Source organism: Natator depressus, chromosome 5, assembly GCF_965152275.1.
Source record: "Natator depressus isolate rNatDep1 chromosome 5, rNatDep2.hap1, whole genome shotgun sequence".
NCBI classification, from domain to species: domain Eukaryota; kingdom Metazoa; phylum Chordata; order Testudines; family Cheloniidae; genus Natator; species Natator depressus.
In genome coordinates, this window is record NC_134238.1 from 47,356,178 (window position 1) to 47,378,971 (window position 22,794).

Below are 22,794 nucleotides of genomic sequence, written 5' to 3' on the forward strand. Positions count from 1 at the left end.
AGAGGTCATCTAATCCAGTCCCCTGTTCTCATGGCAGGAGTAAATATTATCTAGACCATCCCTGACAGATTACTTGCTCTTAAAAATCTTCAATGATGGAGATTCCACAATCTCCCTAGGCAATTTATTTCATCCTGACAGTAGGAAGTCTTTCCTAATGTCCAACCTAAACTGCCTTTGCTGCAATTTAAGTCCATTGCTTCTTGTCCTATCCTTAGAGGTTAAGAACAATTTTCTCCCTCCTCCTTGTAATAACCTTTTATGTACTTGAAAACTGTTATCATGACCCCTCTCAGTCTTCTCTTGTCCAGACTAAACAAACCCAGCGTTTTCAATCTTCCTTCATAGGTCATGTTTTCTAGACCTTTAATCCTTTTTCTTGCTCTTCTCTGGACTTCCTTCAATTTGTCCACATCTTTCCTGAAATGTGGCACCCAGAACTGGACACAATACACCAGTTGAGGCTTAATCAGTACAGAGAAAAGTGGAAGAATTAATTATCGTGTCTTGTTTACAACTCCTGCAAATACATCCCAGAATGATTTTTTTTTTTTTGCAACAGTGTTACACTGTTGACTCATATTTAGCTTGTGGTCCACTATGATCCCCAGATCCCTTTCCCCAGTACTCGTTCCTAAGCAGTTATTTCTCATTTTGTATGTGCGCAACTGATTGTTCCATCCTAAGTGGAGTACTTTGCATTTGTCCTTATTGAATTTCACCCTGTTTACTTCAGACCATTTCTCCCGTTTGTCCAGATCATTTTGCCTATCCTCCAAAGCACTTGCAACCCCTCCCAGCTCAGTGTTGTCCACAAACTTAAGGCTTGATAAGGCATGAAATACTTAAGGCTTGAAAACCAGAAAGCAAAGAGAGAAAATCCAAAGTTTATTATTTCTTAAATCTCATGATTTTTAAGCCAATATCTTGATGGGGTGGAGGCTTGACTCACAAATTTTGAATGCTTGGGTTGACGATACATACTACTGTAGTTTGTGTTTGTTCATTGTATCTATATGAAATATTTCAATAGTCTCCTATTTACCATGCTCTTCATGATAGATCTGCTATCCAGGCCAATTATATATTCACATGATGCAAGGGAAAACGACAAGATCATAGCATTACTATTCCTTTGTCTTACACTATACCTCTTTCCTGGGGACCAGACACATGTTTGTCAACTCTAGTGGGAAACCATAAAAGCTATTGAGTTTCAAGCCAATATCTGATAACAAGAACAGCAATAGATTATTTATTATCTGATGGTTTCAGACCATGTTTGTGGGAGAGTCTTGCTTTCAATTTGGCGTGGATCTCAGTATGCAATTGCAAAGCACATTAGCAAAAGGCCCCATTGTTTAAACATTCATTAAAGGGTAATGAAGCATTGCATCAATTAATGCAAATGTTGGTCAAAGTATGCTTTCAGAAACTCAGATTAAAACCTTTGGAAGAAATTTTGAAGTGGACTGACCCAATTGCTTACCAGAAGAGGAGAGTTGTACAGAAAATGTGGGTGGAGACTCAACAGCAGCAAAAGTAAAGCTCAGTTTGATAGCATCCCTAGATAAATCTTATGTATAATATATTTGAGTTGCAGTTGTAAAAATGTGGTCTTTTAGTTTCCACTCTGCTGGAAAAAAAAATCAATTGAACTTGTTAAGTGGTCACAAGTTTCTACCAGGAAATTGTTACCACTGGTATTCCCCATAGCTGCAGCATGGGAGTGAACTGAATAGATTGCCTGAAAATATGGCATTTTGTCCAGACACAATTTAAATAGCTATATTTGAAACTACTCGCAGGTGTGAGTCTCACTTGATACTTTTAACCTCTCTACAATATGAACCAAATTCAACCCTGGTCATGAAGTCAACAGAGTTACACCAGGGACAAATTTGTCCCTATATGTATTTAAAAGTTGATGTTGCACATAAATAGGGATGTGTCATAGAATTAAATATTGGATCATTGTTTTCTATAAGGACCTTTAACAATCATTATTGCATTTTTCATTGTTGTATCATAAATAATTCTTATTTATACTATCTGATCAACTAAATCTGATGGGTAATTCCCCAGTGTAAACTGGGAGACATCTTATTTTCAGACAGATATCACAGCAGATATCACAACACATTTACTTTTGACATCTATTAGTTACATTATAGCTGATTATTATGTATCACAATAGCGGATTACTTGCTGTCCCCTAGTGGTTAGTTCATTTTTAAAGTTCAGTATGTCCATTATGGTTTCTCTCACCCTAACAGAAATTATAAATTGACTTGTCTAAAATTTACATGGGACAAACTGTTAATCCCAGATAAAATATTCTCCAGAACATACAGTAGGCACATGATAAAAGCCTTATTAAATTATTAGTAATTGTATCTGTATTGCTTTAAGTAATCGAGAGAATTTCAGAGATTGTACAGCAGCTTTTAACAAAAGTTCATGGCAAATAAGTACAAGAAAATCAAGAAGCAGCTAGAGAGAGCAAGATTTATATCTTCTAAAGCAATTACTGCTGTTTAGATTGTGTGTGAACTTGCTTAATCTGTTACAGAATGGAAATTAAACAATCTTTTAGAGGGCAGAAATGGCACATAGAAATTCCTGCACTCTTATTCTGATGTGAAAAAATAGCTTACTTTATTTAGACAACTGCTGTTTCAAAAGCACACGTACACAACATGGTTGAACAGATAGATGGCAGCATTGCCCAACGTTCTGCTAGGAGACCATAATAACTTCACGAAATGAGATTAAAGCAGTGTTTTTCAAATGTGGCCGCATGTGGCCACCAGAGGCTTTTCTTGTGGCCACAGCTGCCAGGACTGGGGAGGAGGGGGAGGCAAAGCATTGGCCCCTCCCCTGGGTCTCCAACTAGGGGTTGGGCCCTGCCCCCCTCTTGAGCCACAAACACCAGAGGACCAGACAGCCAGTGTGAGTTCCCCACCTTCCTATGGGCAGCGGGTCTCAGGCTTCTGGCTTTAGCCCTGGGATGGCAGGGGGCAAGTTTCGGTGGCCACATGGTGGCAGGCTCCGGCCACTGGGCTTCAAGCTCTTCACCCCCCTCATCGACTCTGACCCCTGCTGCCTCCCCCAGCCCCTGACCCATCCACCCCATCATCTCTAGCCCTCAATGCCTCCCTACCCACCTCCCCATCCAAGGCTTAATTTGTCCCCCAGCTTGCCAGGGCTGAGTAAGTCTGTTGTGAAAAATGATATTTGTATGTTTGTTAATATCACTTTTCACTGCTTCCCAGATAGCTAACAAGTCTGCTGTTGTGTAAAGTGATATTAACAAACATACAAATATCACTTTTCACAGAAGAAGACTTACTAGCTAGCAATTCTATTTAAAAAAAAAACAAACAAAACAAAACAGAAACCAAAAAAGCAAAAGAAACAACAACAACGACAAGAACATGCAAAACACCTTATTTGTGTTTCTATTCTGTTTAGGTCCAGTAAAGAATAGAAACAACTGTATGTTGTTGTTGTTATTGAGTCTGCAAAAAAACAACCCTACATAAATAAATTACAAGTATTTGGACAGGTATATATACATATTTATTTGTTTTTCCTAAAGTTAATTAAGTTTTTCGGAAAAATTGTCATAGTGGCCACCAGCAAAAGATGCTGGCTGCACTCTGAGGCCACCAAAATGTTGTTGTGAGAACCCCTGGATTAAAGCAATTTTATGTGGAATCCCTTAAACCATAATTCTGTTTCCAAAACATAGCGGTTGCTCCAGCTCCCATTGTAGTCAATGGCAAAACTCTCAGTGGCAAAGACTTCAATAGACATAGTTTGCTTTGTCTGCAGGGATTTTTGAGGCAAATCTCATGCAAGGTTATTCTATTAGCCTTGGTGACATCACCAGGAAAGAGACTGCTGAATGCAGCTTCCTAATTCGTGTGCTGTAACTGACTGTAGTAGATCACAGAAATTACCTTTGCACCTAGATTTTGTCTACACTCATCTGGTTTTGGAATCATTAGAGTTTCATCTGTTAATGAAGAAAAGTGGCTCCTCATTCAAATAAATAATTTTTGTCTTGGAAAAGACTCTGAAGTAGAAATCGTTTCAGCAGCTCTTTTCACCCTGACAACCAAATACCAATAGTTTTGCTTTCACCTACGTTAACTCCAGCAAATCTATATAACTACAAAACAAACAACTGTAGAAGTGTATCTCGTACATTACAATTGGTTACAGGACTCTTGTATAGGATGATGCATTCTTTCTCTAATAGTATATAAAGTAAGGCACTTAATCTAGATTTGATTCTAGGGGTACAGGGAAAAGGAGTACTTGTGGCACCTTAGAGACTAACAAATTTATTTGAGCATAAGCTTTCGTGAGCTACAGCTCACTTCATCAGATGCTCACGAAAGCTTATGCTCAAATAAATTTGTTAGTTTCTAAGGTGCCATAAGTCCTCCTTTTCTTTTTGCGAATACAGACTAACACGGCTGCTACTCTGAAACCTGTCATTATGTAGGGGTACAGGGTAACCCTCTTGTCTTTGTAACCCTCAAAATGTTTATTTCCTTAAAGTAACAATAAAGGTAGAATATATTCCACTTTGAAAAAGCTTTTTAATTTTTGTCATCCTACGCAGGTCTGCATACAAAATCCTTGAATGTGCACTATGAGTTCAGAGCCTTCAGAGAGCTTCTGGGATATTTATACTTTCTTCACTCAAGATAGTAGTTTAGGTGAGTTAAAATTTGGCATGCAGGTGCTTCCATGAATAGGAAAAGTACACAACATGTCTGACATTTTCCTGTAAATGCTGATAAAGTAGAACTCAGAGAGCAGCACCCAGGGGAGGCAGTAAGGCCCCTCCCATCCCCTCTGCTGAGATGTGGAAGCTGGGCACATAAGCAAAATTCAGTGTTTTTTTTTCCATAAAGCCACAGATGCCAGCCACATCATTTTGCAAGAATCTCAGCTTTCATTTCTTAAACTAAGTTTCTAGCTTTCATGGTTGTGAAGAAAAGCTTGAAAACGTGGCTCAAATTTATCTTAAAGGCTCAAAACCCAAAAGGGAAATAAGAACTCCCACTGTGTTATTTTAAAATTTCCATGATTTTTATCCACTTGTGATTTTGTAGGGGCTGACTCGTGATTTTGGAAGGTTTGGGGCTGGCAATCCTGCCAAACGTAGATAGTGGGGGTTTGTGATGAACTCCTTTACACAGAGTGAGATGGAGTATCTTCCTGGGGGGAGGAGGGTGCAAAGAAAGGAGGATGTTTTAGGTAGGCAAGGGTTGTGAAAGAATGTAACTGGCAGCTCAGCAGAGAGGGATGGGGGCTGGATTATTATGTGAGTGGAAAGTAGGGGAAATTGTACTGAACTTTTGACATACTACTTTTTTTGTTTGTTTCTGTTTGTCTTGTTTTGTCTAGCTTTTTACATGGTAAGCATTTCAGAACAGGACTATCTTCTAGTCTGTGTGTCGAGTGCCTACCACAAGGAGGCACCAACTCCAGCTGGGGTCTTTAGGTGCTGCCAGCATACAAACAGGAACTAATAATTCTATTCAAAAGGAGTGGGGGACTGTGATGGGGTGTTCTCCCCACACCAGCCCTGAAAGGGTTAAGAAAGCTGAGAAAGGGCCAATTAGTGTGATAGGCTGCCCACCAGGGGATTAGGCTGGAGAAGCAACTCCTGATTGGAAGATGAAAGTTAGCTGAGCAGGTGTGAGCTGGGCTAGTGTAAAGCGAGGAAGCTGGCAACAGAAGGGATGCATTGAGTAAGTCTGCAGACACCCTCTGTAATGCACAGAGAGAGTCCAAGGAAAGGAGTAGAACCTCTAGGAGCCTGTCCCTGAGGGAAGGAGGTACCAAGAAGGGTGGAGAAGAGACCCTGTGGGAGGCAGAGTAGGAAGCAGCCCAGGGAGAGAACAGCAAGGTTGGGGATTGAGCAGACTTTGGCTGAATGTTGTAGGGTCCCTGGGCTGGAACCTGGAGTAGTGGGCAGGCCTGAATTCCCCTACCCAGCACTGCTAGAGTGGCATAGCCTGGACAGCGGCTCCAGTGAGGCTCTGTACCCCAGAAGGGGAAACCACATAATGACCTGGCCAGAAGGCCAAGTCACGCAGAGGACCTGCAGCTCCTGGAGTGAGAAAAGGGCTGCAGAGAGAAAGGACAGCGAGTTGAGAGCCTGCAAGGTGAGTCGTTGGATGTGGAAGAGAGCTAATACCCAGAACAGCCAGGAAGAGGTACCGCCTCTGGTGAATGAGTGTCCCATGACATCTTGGGGTTTCCTTCCTTCCTTCCTTCCTTCCCTCCCTCCCGCTCTAATGTCCGGAGAGTGGCTGGCTGCAGGCTCCCTCACTGCAGCTATTTCTGTTGCTGCTTCCTGGCTTTTTACTAGCTCAGCTGACGCTTGCTCAGCTGAGCTTCATCTTCCAATCAGGAGTTGCTTTTCCAGCCTAATCTTCTCATGTGTGGCCTATCACACCAAGTGACCCTTTTTCAGCTTCCTTAACCCTTTCAGGGCTGGTGTGGAGTGAACATCCCATCATGGGGACATTTAATTTACTCTACTAAATGAAGGTTTAGTTAACAGGAGGACTTCTTAATGGACATAGGAGGAAACAACCTAAATGCAGAGAATGGGGATTGTTTGCAAAATATTTAAATATCTCCATCCCATAGACACATGGATTTTCTGTATATATCCAATATGTATCATCACACACTATATTACTGTGTTAGAAGTATAGGCTGGAATTTTCAAGAACCTAAATTCCATTGAAGTTCAATGGAATTTGTGCCTCAACCTCCCTTAGGTGCCTCTGAAAATCCCACACCTAGTAATTATTGCCCGCAAACAGATATGCTAGCCTTGACCTGCAGCAACAGGAGAAGTAATTATTAATTATTATTTCTTATTGCAGTAGCTTCGAAAACTCCTGTCAGAATTGGGTCTCTATTAGGCTAGCTGTTGCACAAACAGATAGGCAGACAGTCTTTGCTCTGAAGAGTGTAGAGTACTTTTGTAGGAATGCAGTGGCTGATGCTAGTCTTTCTCTTTGCAATATTGGAGCCCTAGAATTTGCATATGAATATAACACATGTAATATTTAATGGATGCCTGTTCTGGTGATTTTTTTAGTATACTTCCCCTTCCTTGGATCAGTTCTTTAGTGTACACAATAGTTTATTTTTGAGCTCCAAAAGGGAGAATGACAAGGCATGAATGCAATTATTTCCATCTGCTTGCCACATTAATAATAATGAACAAACTCATTTGTTATTGGATTTTCCCCTAACAGTACAGAAAAAGAAAAGCTCCACTCATTTGTCTACTGCTCTGTTGTGGATATGGGGCCAAATATAGTCTTTATTTTTAAATCAGTGGATTTACTCCAGGGATTAATCTGGTCCATTGAGTATATCACATAAAACAGTAATTCATTTTATTTGCACAGTCCCACATGGTGCATTAAAAGAATATAAGAATCTAATAACAGATGCCTCCATATTCTTTTTTCGGTAAGATATCGACATAGCAGTGAAACAAGTTTTTGTAATACCGAATCACAGTGCAGTTAATAAAATCATAATGCAATTTTATGATCATCTGCCTCGCTCCATCTACTAGCTGACTCTGCCAACCAGAGCAGCATTCTGCATTTTTTTCCCCAGTCATCCACAGAGATTCGAAAGGATACTAAATCATCTTTGCAATCATCCTGAAATCTATGCAGCGGTCTGCCTCTCTTTCTAGACCCTTTGTGAACTACAGAATACAGCACACTCTTTGGGATCCTGTAATCCGGCATTCCAGTATTGCCTAAAAATATCTGCCCCATTTTACAGATGGGAGATCTGACTCTCAAAGAGATTAGTGATTTGCCCAGGATCAATCAGCAAGTGTCAGAACCAGGATTAGATGCTGGAAAAATTGAGACCGATTCCCTAAATCTGATCCTTTGGTTACACAGAAAGTGGTGGTAGTGGTGCAGTCAGTGGTCCTCTTTGTCCCTCATTTCTGAGTTTTTTCTGAGAGACCACGGGTCTGTGCATGTGGAGGGGGTCAGAACCAGGTATTATGTACTTTTTACATGATAAGGCTACTGGGAATCCACCGAGTACCTTCTGACTTCACCCAGCATCTCCTAGAATAAGCTCAGCAGGATTGGACCCTTTTAAGCAAAAACAATTCACAAGCTTTATATTTAAAAATCAATTATGTGTTTGAACATCTTAATTAAGACTGGTTATAAAATTTGAAGTTATCAGACCACAGAAGGAGAAGCCAGTTTCCCTATCATAAATTTGACCTTTAAAAAACAGCAGTTTTAAAGCAGCACCATCTAGAGGAAAGAAAGATAATTACTTCCCCTCATAATGCAGCTTTAAAGTCATAGCCGTACACTTCATATACATTTTCTTTCCCAACCCTATTCCCACTAAAGTCAGTGGTAAAGTATACAAATCTCCTAAACAGATAAAAGTATAAAATGTTGCTCCATTAAGATTAGCAGGTGTCCATTTAAAAGCACTCCGTTTTAAAAATATTTAAATTTGGTGCACAGAAATTGTATGTATTCATTCAGCACATGCTTTCTTTCATGAAGTTAGTGCTATGTTATGTTTTACCCTTTGGGACACAGGGAGTTAATTCTTTCAGCAGCAATATTCCTTTACCAGGTATTCATTTTATGTAATAATACTGTACATATATTCATTAGGTTTTCAGAATGTAAAATATTAATACCAGTCATGTCATTTATACCTGAAAATTGATTGTTGCTGCCATGTGGGGCAAATTCTACTTCATCTCACCTTACCATAATTGTGGAAGGCCCTGAACACAGCTGTTGTTGCTGTAAGTGAAGTTCCATTGAATAGCGGGTGACGGTCAGTCAAAACTGAGGGAACTCCTTGCAAAGGGTACATATCCTCTGTGTACCATGCAGCTTTGTTCTGGGCTCCCTGCATCCTAGTACACAGGAAAGTTTTTTGCAGAGGGGAAGCAGCCCCCGAAAGGGGCCAATGGATCTGTATCTTCTTTACCCCAGCCTTCGCACAAAGGGGGAACACCACAGAGATGGGGCTACTATATCCACACGAGGCTGCAGTAGCAGCCATAGAGCAGCTCCCTTTCTGAACTCCTCCTCCACTCTAATGCCTGTGAACATTTCAAATGTCCTATGTAAATTTAAGCATGGTAGAATCAAAACAATGGAAGTCCCATTCACAAACAGGAGGATCCCACAGAAAGGGAAAAACATCATGAGGTCATCCTGCCTCTTGAAACAAAGTCATTGAATTATGGAAGACATAAGCAAAAATAGAAGCCATCCTGGGTATCCATCACTAGACTGACGCAAGGAAACAGAGCTCGTGCAAGCTGAGAAAGGGGAGTCTTTCAACCAAGGGGGCGTCAAAGTCTCTGGAAACTGAATGTAGGTGAGAAACCTGCTTAGGCCAAGATTTTCCACCTCGGAATCCAGGGGAATCCAGTGCCTTATACTTCTGTGGAAGGTCCTGACTGAGGGGAAGTCAGCCATGGCTGGGAAGAAGGAAGATTGGTGAGAGAAACATTCTTGAACAAAACCTGTAATTTGCTAGATTAAGTTTTAGATGCATGTTTTCACTTTGATTTGCTTTTAATCCTTTCTAACTTTATTCCTTTTACTTGGCATCACTTAACTTACGTCCTATGGTTTAATTTTTTTTTTTTTTTACTACAGACAAATTCAGTGGGGTGTATTTACCCCAGTTAAGTTAATACTCTGTGATGTGCTTTTGTGTCTTCAGCTCAAGAAATGAACCTTATTATTTCTCTGAACTGTCTAGGAGAGGGCTGGACATTATAGCAAGCACAGTTTTGGAAAAATTTAGGTCTGAGAGTGCATTGGGGACATACCAGTTGTAATCAAGGTTGGTGAAAGCCAGAATGGGCGTGTGGGGCTGTAGGCAGGCTGCTGGGGTCAGAGCTGCTGAACTAAGCCTGCCTGGCACACAGACACTTCAGAGTGTGACCTGTACGCTTGTGACCTGGTTGTGAGCGTCTCAGGCTGGGAGCTACAGCATTGTAAGGCAGCCAGGGTTACAGGGCAAGTGGTGATACAACCCCTCATTGGTCTGGATTGCCTCCTGAACTGCATAACAAATGCCTCACAATCAGGAATGGATTTTATCCTCCATAGTACCTGGTGAGGTAGGGAAGTACTCTTTATTCTCACTTTACAGATAGAGAGCTGAGTAACAGTGACTTGCCCAAGGTTACACAGGAAGTCTGTAGCAGAGCTGGGAATTGGATCCCCCTCTTCCAACTCCCTAGCCACTAACCATCCTTTCTCTCAATGTAAAAGTCATTTCAGAAAACAACTGTGGTAACCTGAAGTACTGATCTATTCGGAAACAACACAAGGAGGTTTTCTGTAGCACTCTTGAAAAATGAGTCATCAAAGTCCCAGGCCAAGAGGGACCACTGTGATCATCTCATCTGACCTCCTGTATAACAGACTCTAGAACTTCCCCAAAATAATTCCTACAGCAGGTCTTTTAGAGAAACATCTAACCTTGATATTACAAATTGCTAGTGACGGAGAATCCACCACAACCCTTGGTAAATACCCTCACTGTTAAAAATGTACACATTATTTCCAGTCTGACTTTTGTCGAGCTTTAGCTTCCAGCTGCTGGATCATGTTATACCTTTCTCTGCCAGACTGAAGAGCCCATTATCAAATATTTGTTCTGTATGGAGGTACTTATAGCCAGTAATTATCTCACCTCTTAACCTTCTCTGTTAAGCTAAACAGATTGAGCTCTTTGAGGCTGTCACTATAAGGCATGGTTTCTAATCCTTTAATCATTCTTGTGGCTTTTTCTGAACCCTCTTCAATTTCCTTCTTAAACACTTCTTAAAATATTCTAGCAGTGGTTGCACCAGTGCCAAATAACCTCTTTACTCCTTGTCATAAATATAAAGGGAAGGGTAAACACCTTTAAAATCCCTCCTGGCCAGAGGAAAAACCCTTTCACCTGTAAAGGGTTAAGAAGCTAAAATAACCTCGCTGGCACCTGACCACAATGACCAATAAGGAGACAAGATACTTTCAAAGCTGGAGGGGGAGAGAAACAAAGGGTCTGTGTCTGTCTGTGTGATGCTTTTGCCGGGGACAGAACAGGAATGGAGTCTTAGAACTTAGTAAGTAATCTAGTTAGATATGTGTTAGATTATGTTTTCCTTAAATGGCTGAGAAAATAAGCTGTGCTGAATGGAATGGATATTCCTGTTTTTGTGTCTTTTTGTAACTTAAGGTTTTGCCTAGAGGGATTCTCTATGTTTTGAATCTAATTACCCTGTAAGGTATTTACCATGCTGATTTTACAGAGGTGATTCTTTTTTACTTTTTCTTCTATTAAAATTCTTCTTTTAAGAAACTGAATGCTTTTTTCATTGTTCTTAAGATCCAAGGGTTTGGGTCTGTGGTCACCTGTGCAAATTGGTGAGGATTTTTATCAAACCTTCCCCAGGAAGGGGGGTGCAAGGTTTTGTTGAGGATTTTTGGGGGGAAAGACGTTTCCAAACGGGCTCTTTCCTAATAAAATAAACCCGGTTAGACATTTGGTGGTGGCAGCGAAAGTCCAAGGACAAAAGGTAAAATAGTTTGTACCTTGGGGAAGTTTTAACCTAAGCTGATAAAAGTAAGCTTAGGAGGTTTTCATGCAGGTCCCCACATCTGTACCCTAGAGTTCAGAGTGGGGAAGGAACCTTGACGCTCCTATTCAAGGTTCCCCTGTTTATCCATCCAAGAATCGCATTAGTCCTTTTGGCCACAGCATAGCACTGGGAACTCATGTTCAGCTGATTATATGTCACAACTCCCAAAACAATTTCAGAGTTGCTTCTTTCGAGGGATAGGGTCCCCGATTCTGTAATTATGGCCTACGTTATTTGATGTAACGGGCAGGATGCACCCTTCAGTTTTGGATAGAAAACCCCACTGATCTCAAAATCTTTGCTTCCCTCCTGTAAACTGAGCAACAGCTGGACAGACTGGCTGTCCATCCAGGAAGCCCTTCTTTTGGTAACACTAAGATCAGTTGGAAAACAGGCACAATCTTTAACTGTCTCTCTCTGGGCATGTACACTGCAATTAAAAACCCACAGCTGGACCATGCCAGCTGACTTAGGCTTGTGGGGCTCAGACTAAGGGCTGTTTAATTGTGATGTGGCTGTTCAGGCTTATGTGCAGCCCAGGCTCTGAGACCCTCACAGGGTCCCACCTGCGAGCCTGATGGCTTGGGCCACCACAGGTTTTTATTGCAGTGTAGACATACCCTTTCAGTCCGTGAACAGAGAAGCCTACCTGCATTACGAGAAAAGACTACAGTCGTTGTTACGTCTTGAACTGAAGAATCTACCTATTTCTTGAAAGCCCAGCCAAACATGAACGGTCAACAGCAATAGTGGAATCAACAAAAACTACTTGTTTGTTTAAATATAAGTTTATCTGCAGAATCTGGGCCTTAATTTCTAATTTTGGTGTTCGTTTTTGATTGTCACTGTCAGTCCATAAATACTAAATGGGATAAACTTATCTTACCTTAAATGGAACCATGTTTGGACAAAAAAGTTTCTTCTCATGGTAGAAGAATAGAATTAAGCAAGGTTAATGCTTTGTAATCATGCCTGAATAACTATATGTATTACATTTGTTAAATTTGCTTATTAGTTTTGATAAATATTGAGCATCCCAAGTTAGACTTCAGACATTCAGTTCTTGTTGTTTCCTGTCATGGAACTATTTGTATTACTTTCCATAACTTGCTTTTGTTTTTGAATTGTATTTTGGTTAATAAAACTGGTAAGTACAGAGGAAGTCTTGAGTCTTTAGACTGAGTAACATGAATTTCAGATGAACTCTTGACAAAAACGTTTGGTCAAATTAAAATGTTAGCGATTGCATCTCACACCTGTATACTTCACAAACTTATTGAAGAAGTTATCTCTATAATAAAAATGGCTGTTTCTGCTTTTAGAATTACGCTGCTGGCAATCTTTTTTAAAAAGTCCCTTTATAGATCTCCTGTCCCTTTCTAACTGGGATACTGTAATCCCAGTAGACAGTCCTAATTTCAGTTCGGATAACTACATGTTGCCTATCTAAATTCTCTCTGCAATTTCAAATGGGTATGGAATTCTTCATTTCCTGTCCTAAACTTCTCTGTGTGTTTCATTGCCTGATCTGTGAGGCTACAGGTTATAGGGTAACCTGGACCCTATTGTTCATCAGCACAAACAGAGTTCTATAGAAATGCCGTGTCGGAACAGAAGCAGCTATTCTCCAAATTTATTTTAGGTACACAGAGGGGTGTTGTAGGGTGGGAGATTGCAAATGGGACTAACAAGCAGTGTCTTACTTATACTGAAACTGGGACAACAGCATTTTTGTTTCAGTATAATTGCCTGGGGCAAAATGAGGACATTCTTCCAGATCACTCTAGGGCCTCTTCAAAGTGCTCAGATACTATGATGATTAATATGCCATAACTGCACAGATAGATCTGTGCATATAGTTGGGTCTATGATTATTCTGCATAAATAATTGCAAAAGTTCTATAGTGTTATTTAGCCTTACTTGACTTGTCTCAAGTAGTCAGAAAACTGAATTTTTGTTCCACTGGAAATTGACATTCAGAATCTTTTTCATTCTGAATTGGAACCAAAAGCCAAACTCTTACAATTTTTGTTCCACAGGAAATTTTGTTTTGGGTTATTTAAATATTTAGTTTTGATGTCAAATCAGTGTTTCAAAGCAAAGCATTTTTATCTTATAGATAACTATTGAAATATTAAATATAAAATATAAATCAATATCCTAATATAACTTGTCCAAAAATAAGCAAAATGGTGGTGTCTAAACAAATTCACTTTATTGAAATAAACATTTCAATATTATTGAAACAGTCTAAACAATTAATTTCAAGAAAAATTTCCACTCAAAAAATGTCTGAATCAACACCTTCCTGTTTAGATTTCAATTAAACTGTGTTTTCCAATGGAAAACATGTTCTACCAGAATTTTTTTCAACTATCTCTACTCTGAAATATGACACTGGGTGGGGGGTGGGTGTTTTTGCTTTGGATCCTGCTTGCTGGCATCTGTCTACAGAACTATTCTTCTGACTAAGCAATTGACTATTTTGTAATACTTTTTTTTTTTAATATGGGCATATTTTGGAGTTGCATATAAATTCCCTCCTTCTCTTACGTGCTTTGTCACTCCTAACCTGAAATGAAAAATCATATGCAGAAATTTATTCAACTGTTATTGTGAAAGAACTTAAATTGGGTCACCTGGAATAAATTTTGAAGACAGTGCACAGACCTTGTATACAGAAATACCACTATTACGTCACAGAATCAGGTCTTCTGCTTTCCATATACTTAAAAATAGCATAATTAATATAGAATCATAGAATATCAGAGTTGGAAGGGACCTCTGGAGGTCATCTAGTCCAACCCCCTGCCCAGAGCAGGACCAATCCCCAGCTAAATCATCCCAGCCAGGGCTTTGTCAAGCCTGACCTTAAAAACTTCTAAGGAAGGGGATTCCACCACCTCCCTAGGTAATGCATTCCAGTGTTTCACCACCCTCCTAGTGAAAATTTTTTTCCTAATATCCAACCTAAATCTCCCCCACTGCAACTTGAGACCATTACTCCTTGTCCTGTCATCTGCTATCACTGAGAATAGTCTAGATCCATCCTCTTTGGAGCCACCTTTCAGGTAGTTAAAAGCAGCTATCAAATCCCCCTTCATTCTTCTCTTCTGTAGACTAAACAATCCCAGTTCCCTCAGCCTCTCCTCATAAGTCATGTGTTCCAGACCCCTAATCATTTTTGTTGCCCTTCGCTGGACTCTCTCCAATTTTTCCACATCCTTCTTGTAGTGTGGGGCCCAAAACTGGACACAGTACTCCAGATGAGGCCTCACCAATGTCGAATAGAGGGAAACGATCACGTCCCTCAATCTGCTGGCAATGCACCTACTTATACAGCCCAAAATGCCATTGGCCTTCTTGGCAACAAGGGCACACTGTTGATTCATATCCAGCTTCTCGTCCACTGTAACCCCTAGGTCCTGCTCTGCAGAACTGCTGCCTAGCCATTCGGTCCCTAATCTGTAGCGGTGCATGGGATTCTTCCGTCCTAAGTGCAGGACTCTGCACTTGTCCTTGTTGAACCTCATCAGATTTATTTTGGCCCAATCCTCTAATTTGTCTAGGTCCCTCTGTATCCTATCCCTACCCTCCAGCGTATCTACCACTCCTCCCAGTTTAGTGTCATCCGCAATCTTGCTGAGGGTGCAATCCACACCATCCTCCAGATCATTAATGAAGATATTGAACAAAACCGGCCCCAGGACCGACCTTTGGGGCACTCCGCTAGATACCGGCTGCCAACTAGACATGGAGCCATTGATCACTACCCATTGAGCCAGACAATCTAGCCAACTTTCTACCCACCTTGTAGTGCATCCATCCAGCCCATACTTCTTTAACTTGCTGACAAGAATACTGTGGGAAACCGTGTCAAAAGCTTTGCTAAAGTCAAGGAATAACACGTCCACTGCTTTCCCTTCATCCACAGTACCAGTTATCTCATCACAGAAGGCAATTAGATTAGTCAGGCATGACTTTCCCTTGGTGAATCCATGCTGACTGTTCCTGATCACTTTCCTCTCCTCTAAATCAGAATTGATTCCTTGAGGACCTGTTCCATGATTTTTCCGGGGACTGAGGTGAGGCTGACTGGCCTGTAGTTTCCAGGATCCTCCTCCTTCCCTTTTTAAAAGATTGGCACTACATTAACCTTTTTCCAGTCTTCCGGGACTTCCCCGATCACCATGAATTTTCAAAGATAATGGCCAATGGCTCTGCATTCACATCCGCCAATTCCTTTAGCACTCTCGGATGCAACGCATCTGGCCCCATGGACGTCCAGCTTTTCTAAATAGTCCCGAACCACTTCTTTCTTCACAGAGGGCTGGCCACCTCCTCCCCATGCTGTGCTGCCCAGCACAGTAGTCTGGGAGCTGACCTTGTTTGTGAGGACAGAGGCAAAAAAAGCATTGAGTACATTAGCTTTTTCCACATCCTCTGTCACTAGGTTGCCTCCCTCATTTAGTAAGGGGCCCACACTTTCCTTGGCTTTCTTCTTGTTGCCAACATACCTGAAGAAACCCTTCTTGTTACTTTTAACATCTCTCGCTAGCTGCAACTCCAGGTGTGATTTAGCCTTCCTGATTTCACTCCTACATGCCCGAGCAATATTTTTATACTCATCTCTGGTCATTTGTCCAATCTTCCACTTCTCGTAAGCCTCTTTTTTTGTGTTTAAGATCAGCAAGGATTTCACTGTTAAGCCAAGCTGGTCGCCTGCCATATTTACTATTCTTTCTACACATCGGGATGTTTTGTCCCTGTAACCCCAATAAGGATTTTTTAAAATACAGCCAGCTCTCCTGGACTCCTTTCCCCCTCATGTTATTCTCCCAGGGGATCCTGCCCATCAGTTCCTGGAGGGAGTCAAAGTCTGCTTTTCTGAAGTCCAGGGTCCGTATTCTGCTGCTTTCCTTTCTTCCTTGTGTCAGGATCCTGAACTCAACCATCTCATGGTCACTGCCTCCCAGGTTCCCATCCACTTTTTCTTCCTCTACTAATTCTTCCCAGTTTGTGAGCAGCAGGTCAAGAAGAGCTCTGCCCCTAGTTGGTTCCTCCAGCACTTGCACCAGGAAATTGTCCCCTACATTTTCCAAAAACTTCCTGGATTGTCTGTGCACCGCTGTATTGCTCTCCCAGCAGATATCAGGATGATTGAAGTCGCCCATGAGAACCAGGGCATGCGATCTAGTAGCTTCTGCGAGTTGCTGGAAGAAAGCCTCGTCCACCTCATCCCCCTGGTCCGGTGGTCTATAGCAGACTCCCACCACGACATCACCCTTGTTGCTCACGCTTCTAAACTTAATCCAGAGACTCTCAGGTTTTTCTGCAGTTTTATACTTGAGCTCTGAGCAGTCATACTGCTTCCTTACATACAGTGCAACTCCCCCACCTTTTCTGGCCTCCCTGTCCTTCCTGAACAGTTTATACTCATCCGTGACAATACTCCAGTCATGCGAGTTATCCCACCAAGTCTCTGTTATTCCAATCACATCATAATTCCTTGACTTTGCCAGGACCTCCAGTTCTCCCTGCTTGTTTCCCAGGCTTTGTGCATTTGTATATAGGCACTTGAGATAAGGAGTTCGTGGGGCGGTTGGCGGAGCGGAGTGGAGCGAAGGCCTATGGAGCTGTGGGGTGGTCAGCTTCAGATCATGTAAGGTGCCTCTTACCCCCATCCCATCTCCACCCAGGTTGGGAGGTAAAGCTCCGCCAATAAACTTTCAAACTCTGGGGCTGCCCTGACCAGGGACAGAGACTTTTGGGTCATTGGACTTTTGGGACTTTGGGTGATTTGGGGTTGCTGGACTCAAGAACCAAAGGGAAAGGGGCATGCCCCAATTTGCTTGGGGTGGGTTTTTGCTCATGGGTTGTGTTATGAATCCTGCTGGTGGTGTTTCCCCAACATAATGCCACATTGTTTCTCTCTGTTATTAAAAGGCTTTTTGCTACACTCAGACTATGTGCTTGCGAGAGGGGAAGTATTGCCTCTTGGAGGCGCCCAGCGGGGGTGGTATATATTTGTCCCAGGTCACTGGGTGGGGGCTCGAGCTGGTTTGCATTGTGTTATTGGAATGGATCCCCCAGATATTGAACCCGGCCCTTGTTGCTGCCAACTCTGACGGGCAGAAGGGTTACATCAGTATGAGGCAGGAGCCCTTCCCTCTCACACGCTCCCGCTTGTGCTTCCTCCCAGTATTCCGCTTCCCCACCTACCTCAGGGCTTTGGTCTCCTTCCCCCTGTGAACCTAGTTTAAAGCCCTCCTCACTAGGTTAGCCAGCCTGCTCGCGAAGATGCTCTTCCCTCTCTTTGTTAGGTGGAGCCCGTCTCTGCCTAGCACTCCTCCTTCTTGGAACACCATCCCATGGTCAAAGAATCCAAAGCCTTCTCTCAGACACCACCTGCGTAGCCATTCATTGACTTCGATGATCCCTACCCCAGCCTTTTCCTTCCACGGGGAGGATGGACGAGAACACCACTTGCACCTCATACTTCTTTATCCTCCTTCCCAGAGCCACGTAGTCTGCAGTGATCCACTCAAGGTCATTCTTGGCAGTATCATTGGTGCCCACATGGAAAAGCAGGTGTGTATATATATATATATATATATATATAAGGTACATATATCTATTGAGATGATTCTGTACCCAGCTAAGGTCAATGGCTTGTCTGAGTTTTCAAATAAAAACACTACTGATATGAAAAAGAGTTTTCAGAGTTATCAACAGATAGAAAATGTAATAGAATAGTCATTAATCTAAATCACACTAATTGAAGTCAATAACTATTAGCTAGATATAAAATTAATCGTAAAGCAATTTAGTGATATGCTAATAATATAAGTAAAATTAAAATGACCTTGATGGGAGGACTCAGTGTGGGAAGTTAAGTAAGTGTATGTCTTTGCAGGATTGGGACCCTAGCAATAGGGAAAGAGATGGCATGTTTGTCCTGACATGAATCAGGGCTGCAGGATGAGGACCCCAAATTTGTAAGTGTGTACCCTCCTTTACTCTGTCTAATGTTAAGAACCAGTGCTACTGCAATTTACTAACTCATTCCCTCTATATCAGCCAAGTTCAAGGTTCCTCCCAACACTCTACAACACTTTCTTGCATGGAGCTGGAAAATTCTCAGTGGTGGGTGATGAGATAATCAGTTTCTTTCCTGGTGGAAGAATCTATTACAAAATTACACTAGGCCATTCCCTTAAGAAATTAAAATCAAAATATTAAATTGAAGAGATGCCCCTAACCAGAGGTGAAAGTAAGCCGGTACAGTACATAGGCAACGTTAAAGCTTTAAGCACTGTACTGGCAGGGCCGCTGATGGGGAGGGCAAAAGGGGAAGCTGCCCCGGGGTTCGGCAATTTTAAAAGGGCCCTGGGCTCCCTGCAGTGGCTGGAATCCCTGGCCCTTTAAATTGCTGCCAGAGCCTCGGGTGTCGTGAGCCGGGCAGTGCTTAAGGGCTGGCTGGGGGAGTCTGGCCCCAGCCCCACCCCTTCCTCTCGAGGCCCCGCCCCTTCTGGGGACCCAGAGCTGCCTCCCTCCACCTTGCCCAGGAGCCCAGTGCCCTGCGTACTGGTAAGTCCTTTAACTTACTTTCACCCCTGCCCCTAACTTAAATTTACTGGGGCATTTTAAAGAAGGTATGGTCACACATCCTGTTCTACCACATTTCTCTGTATATTGGCAATCATTCATCTTTCTTCATCACGTGTGTTTTTGGCAGGTGAACAACTCAGGCTGGGGTGTGGAAAAGGCCAAGGATTTACAGGATGTGAAGTGACACCAGCGCTCTGGGAACAGTTTGAACTTGGAGCACACCCGCCAAGTCTGAGCTGCTGCAGGGCTTCTTGAGAAAGACAAGTGGCTGCTTCCAGGGAAGCATGCGTTCAGAGTCAAACACCTCCCTTTTGGGAGGTCAGTAGCTGAGAGTCCAGATCAGCCAAGTGCATCTCCACTGACACCGATGCATGCAGGCTGCAGGCAAATGACCCGCAATGACCTGTGGCTCCGGCTGCACAGGCTGGCAAGTGACCCCTGCCTCACTGCTCCCTCTGCTGTCTGAAGCGCAAAGGGAGCAGGTGGGACTTGGAGGAGCAGCAGCAAGCAGAGGAGGTGGGAACAGGTAAGGGGGGGCTAGTCCTAGCCAGACAGCAGCAGCCCCAGTTCCCAGCACCACAAAGCCCCATCCTGCTCCTGTTGTGCCCAGCTTCTCCCTCCAGTTACCTCATGGGCACCGCCTCTAGCTATGCCAGACCGCTACCCTGCAGGTGCCTCACCCGGGAAGCTGGGCCCTGCTGTGCTCTGCCCCAGCCACCCCCTCAGGATCTCCCTCAGACGCAGCCCCCAGTGACATGCTGTTGGGGGAAGACTTGGCCAATCATGTGAAGCCAGCCAAGAGGGTGGGAATGGTCACCCGCAGCCAGGCTAATCAAGCCGTCACACCTAGCTCTGTCCCGGAAACTTCTACCAGGACCCGGTCAGAGGTGATGGACCCAGACCCCAGGCCAACGTCTGCAACAGCAGTAGTGGACCCAGACCCAAACAGAGCCAGTCCCAGAACCGGAACTGGTGGAACAATCAGTACCAGACCCATTGCCAGCACTGAATCCAGTACTTGCAACCCCAACACCAGAGGGCCCCACCGAACCTGAACCGGCAGCAGCCAATAACCCTACACAAGAGGCTCAGCCGGAGCCTGAACCCCAACATAGTGCACCAGCGGAGAGCGGTTCACAGTCAACAGAAACAGCCCCATCCCTACATCGCTTCCAGAGGGACCAAGCCTAGGTCCACAATCCAATGAGGAACTGATGTCTCCAGCATCAAAGGAACAGTTCCAGACCGAACAGGAAGCAGATGAAAGCCTCCAGAGAGCTTGGATGGCGGCACGGAGCAACCCACCGCATCTCAGCTCTTCTAATCGATCCAAGTTTGTTGTAGAAAGAGAACTTTTATACGAGGAAAATCTTTCTGGTGGACATCAGGAAGACTGGCATCCTCAGAGACAGTTGGTAGTTCCAACTAAGTACCGGGTAAAGCTCTTGAGCTTAGCCCACGATCATCCTAGTGGCCATGCTGGGGTGAACAGGACCAAAGACTGTTTGGGAAGGTCATTCCACTGAGAGGGAATGGGCAAGGATGTTTCCACCTATGTCCAGTCTTGTGAGGTATGCCAAAGAGTGGGAAAACCCCAAGACCAGGTCAAAGCCACTCTAGAGCCACTCCCCATCATTGAGGTTCCATTTCAGCGAGTAGCTGTGGATATTCTGGGTCCTTTTCCGAAAAAGACACCCAGAGGAAAGCAGTACATACTGACTTTCATGGATTTTGCCACCCGATGGCCGGAAGCAGTAGCTCTAAGCAACACTAGGGCTAAAAGTGTGTGCCAGGCACTAGCAAAAAGACATTTTTGCCAGGGTAGGTTGGCCCTCCGACATCCTCACAGATGCAGGAACTAATTTCCTGGCACGAACTATGGAAAGCCTTTGGGAAGCTCATGGGGTGAATCACTTGGTTGCCACCCCTTACCATCATCAAACAAATGGCCTGGTGGAGAAATTTAATGGGACTTTGGGGGCCATGATACGTAAATTTGTAAATGAGCCCTCCAATGATTGGGACCTAGTGTTGCAACAGTTACTCTTTGCCTACAGAGCTGTACCACATCCCAGTTTAGGGTTTTAACCATTTGAACTTGTATATGACCACGAGGTTAAGGAGCCATTACAGTTGGTGAAGCAGCAATGGGAGGGGTTTACACCTTCTCCAGGAACTAACATTCTGGACTTTGTTACCAACCTACAAAACACCCTCCGAACCTCTTTAGCCCTTGCTAAAGAAAACCTACAGGATGCTCAAAAACAGCAAAAAGCCTGGTATGATAAACATGCCAGAGAGCGTTTTTTCAAGGTAGGGGACCAGGTCATGGTCTTAAAGGCGCTCCAGGCCCATAAAATGGAAGTGTCATGGGAAGGGCCATTCACGGTCCAGGAGCACCTGGGAGCTGTTAATTATCTCATAGCCTTCCCAACCTCCAATCGAAAGCCTAAGGTGTACCATATTAATTCTCTAAAACCCTTTTATTCCAGAGAATTAAAGGTTTGTTAGTTTATAGCCCAGGGAGGAGATGAAGCTGAGTGGCCTCAAGGTGTCTACTACAAAGGGAAAAGTGATGGTGGCATGGAAGAGGTGAACCTCTCCATGACCCCTGGGTGTATGCAGCGACAGGAGATCAAGGAGCTGTGCACTAGCCACGCACCAACGTTCTCAGCCACCCCAGGACTGACTGAACAGGCATACCACTCAGTTGACACAGGTAATGCTCACCCAATTAAAGTCCAACCTTACCAGATGTCTCTTCAAGTTAAAACTGCTATAGAACGGGAGATCCAGGATATGCTACAAATGGGGGTAATCCGCCCCTCTGGCAGTGCATGGGCATCTCCAGTGGTTCTAGTTCCCAAACCAGATGGGGAGATACGTTTTTGCGTGGAGTACCATAAGCTAAATGCTGTAACTCGCCCAGACAACTGTCCAATGCCACGCACAGATGAACTATTAGAGAAACTGGGACGGGCCCAGTTCATCTCTTCCTTGGACTTAACCAAGGGGTACTGGCAGGTACTGCTTGATGAATCTGCCAAGGAAAGGTCAGCCTTCACCACACGTCAGGCTGTATTAATTTAATGTACTCCCTTTCGGGCTGCGGAATGCACCCGCCACCTTCCGAAGACTTGTAGATGGTCTCCTAGCGGGATTGGGAGAATATGCAGTCGCCTACCTTGACGATGTGGCCATATTTTCGGATTCCTGGGCAGAACACCTGGAACATCTACAAAAAGTCTTCGCGCGCATAAGGGAGGCAGGACTAACTGTTAAGGCTAAGACGTGTCAAATAGGCCTAAACAGAGTGACTTACCTTGGACACCAGGTGGGTCAAGGAACTATCAACCCCCTAAAGGCCAAAGTGGATGCTATCCAAAAGTGGCCTGTCCCAAAGTCAAAGAAACGGGTCCAATCCTTCTTAGGCTTGGCCGGGTATTACAGACTATTTGTACCACAATACAGC

At 43.4% G+C, this 22,794-nt stretch overlaps 1 long non-coding RNA gene across 1 annotated transcript; it reads left to right on the forward strand.

Moving 5' to 3' along the window:
* The first annotated feature begins 18,191 nt into the window (after positions 1 to 18,191).
* Positions 18,192 to 20,918, forward strand: LOC141987410 (uncharacterized). The gene is made up of 3 exons (XR_012639522.1): positions 18,192 to 18,302; positions 18,628 to 18,709; positions 19,450 to 20,918. It is a non-coding gene; the product is annotated as an uncharacterized LOC141987410 (long non-coding RNA).
* Positions 20,919 to 22,794: the final 1,876 nt, after the last annotated feature.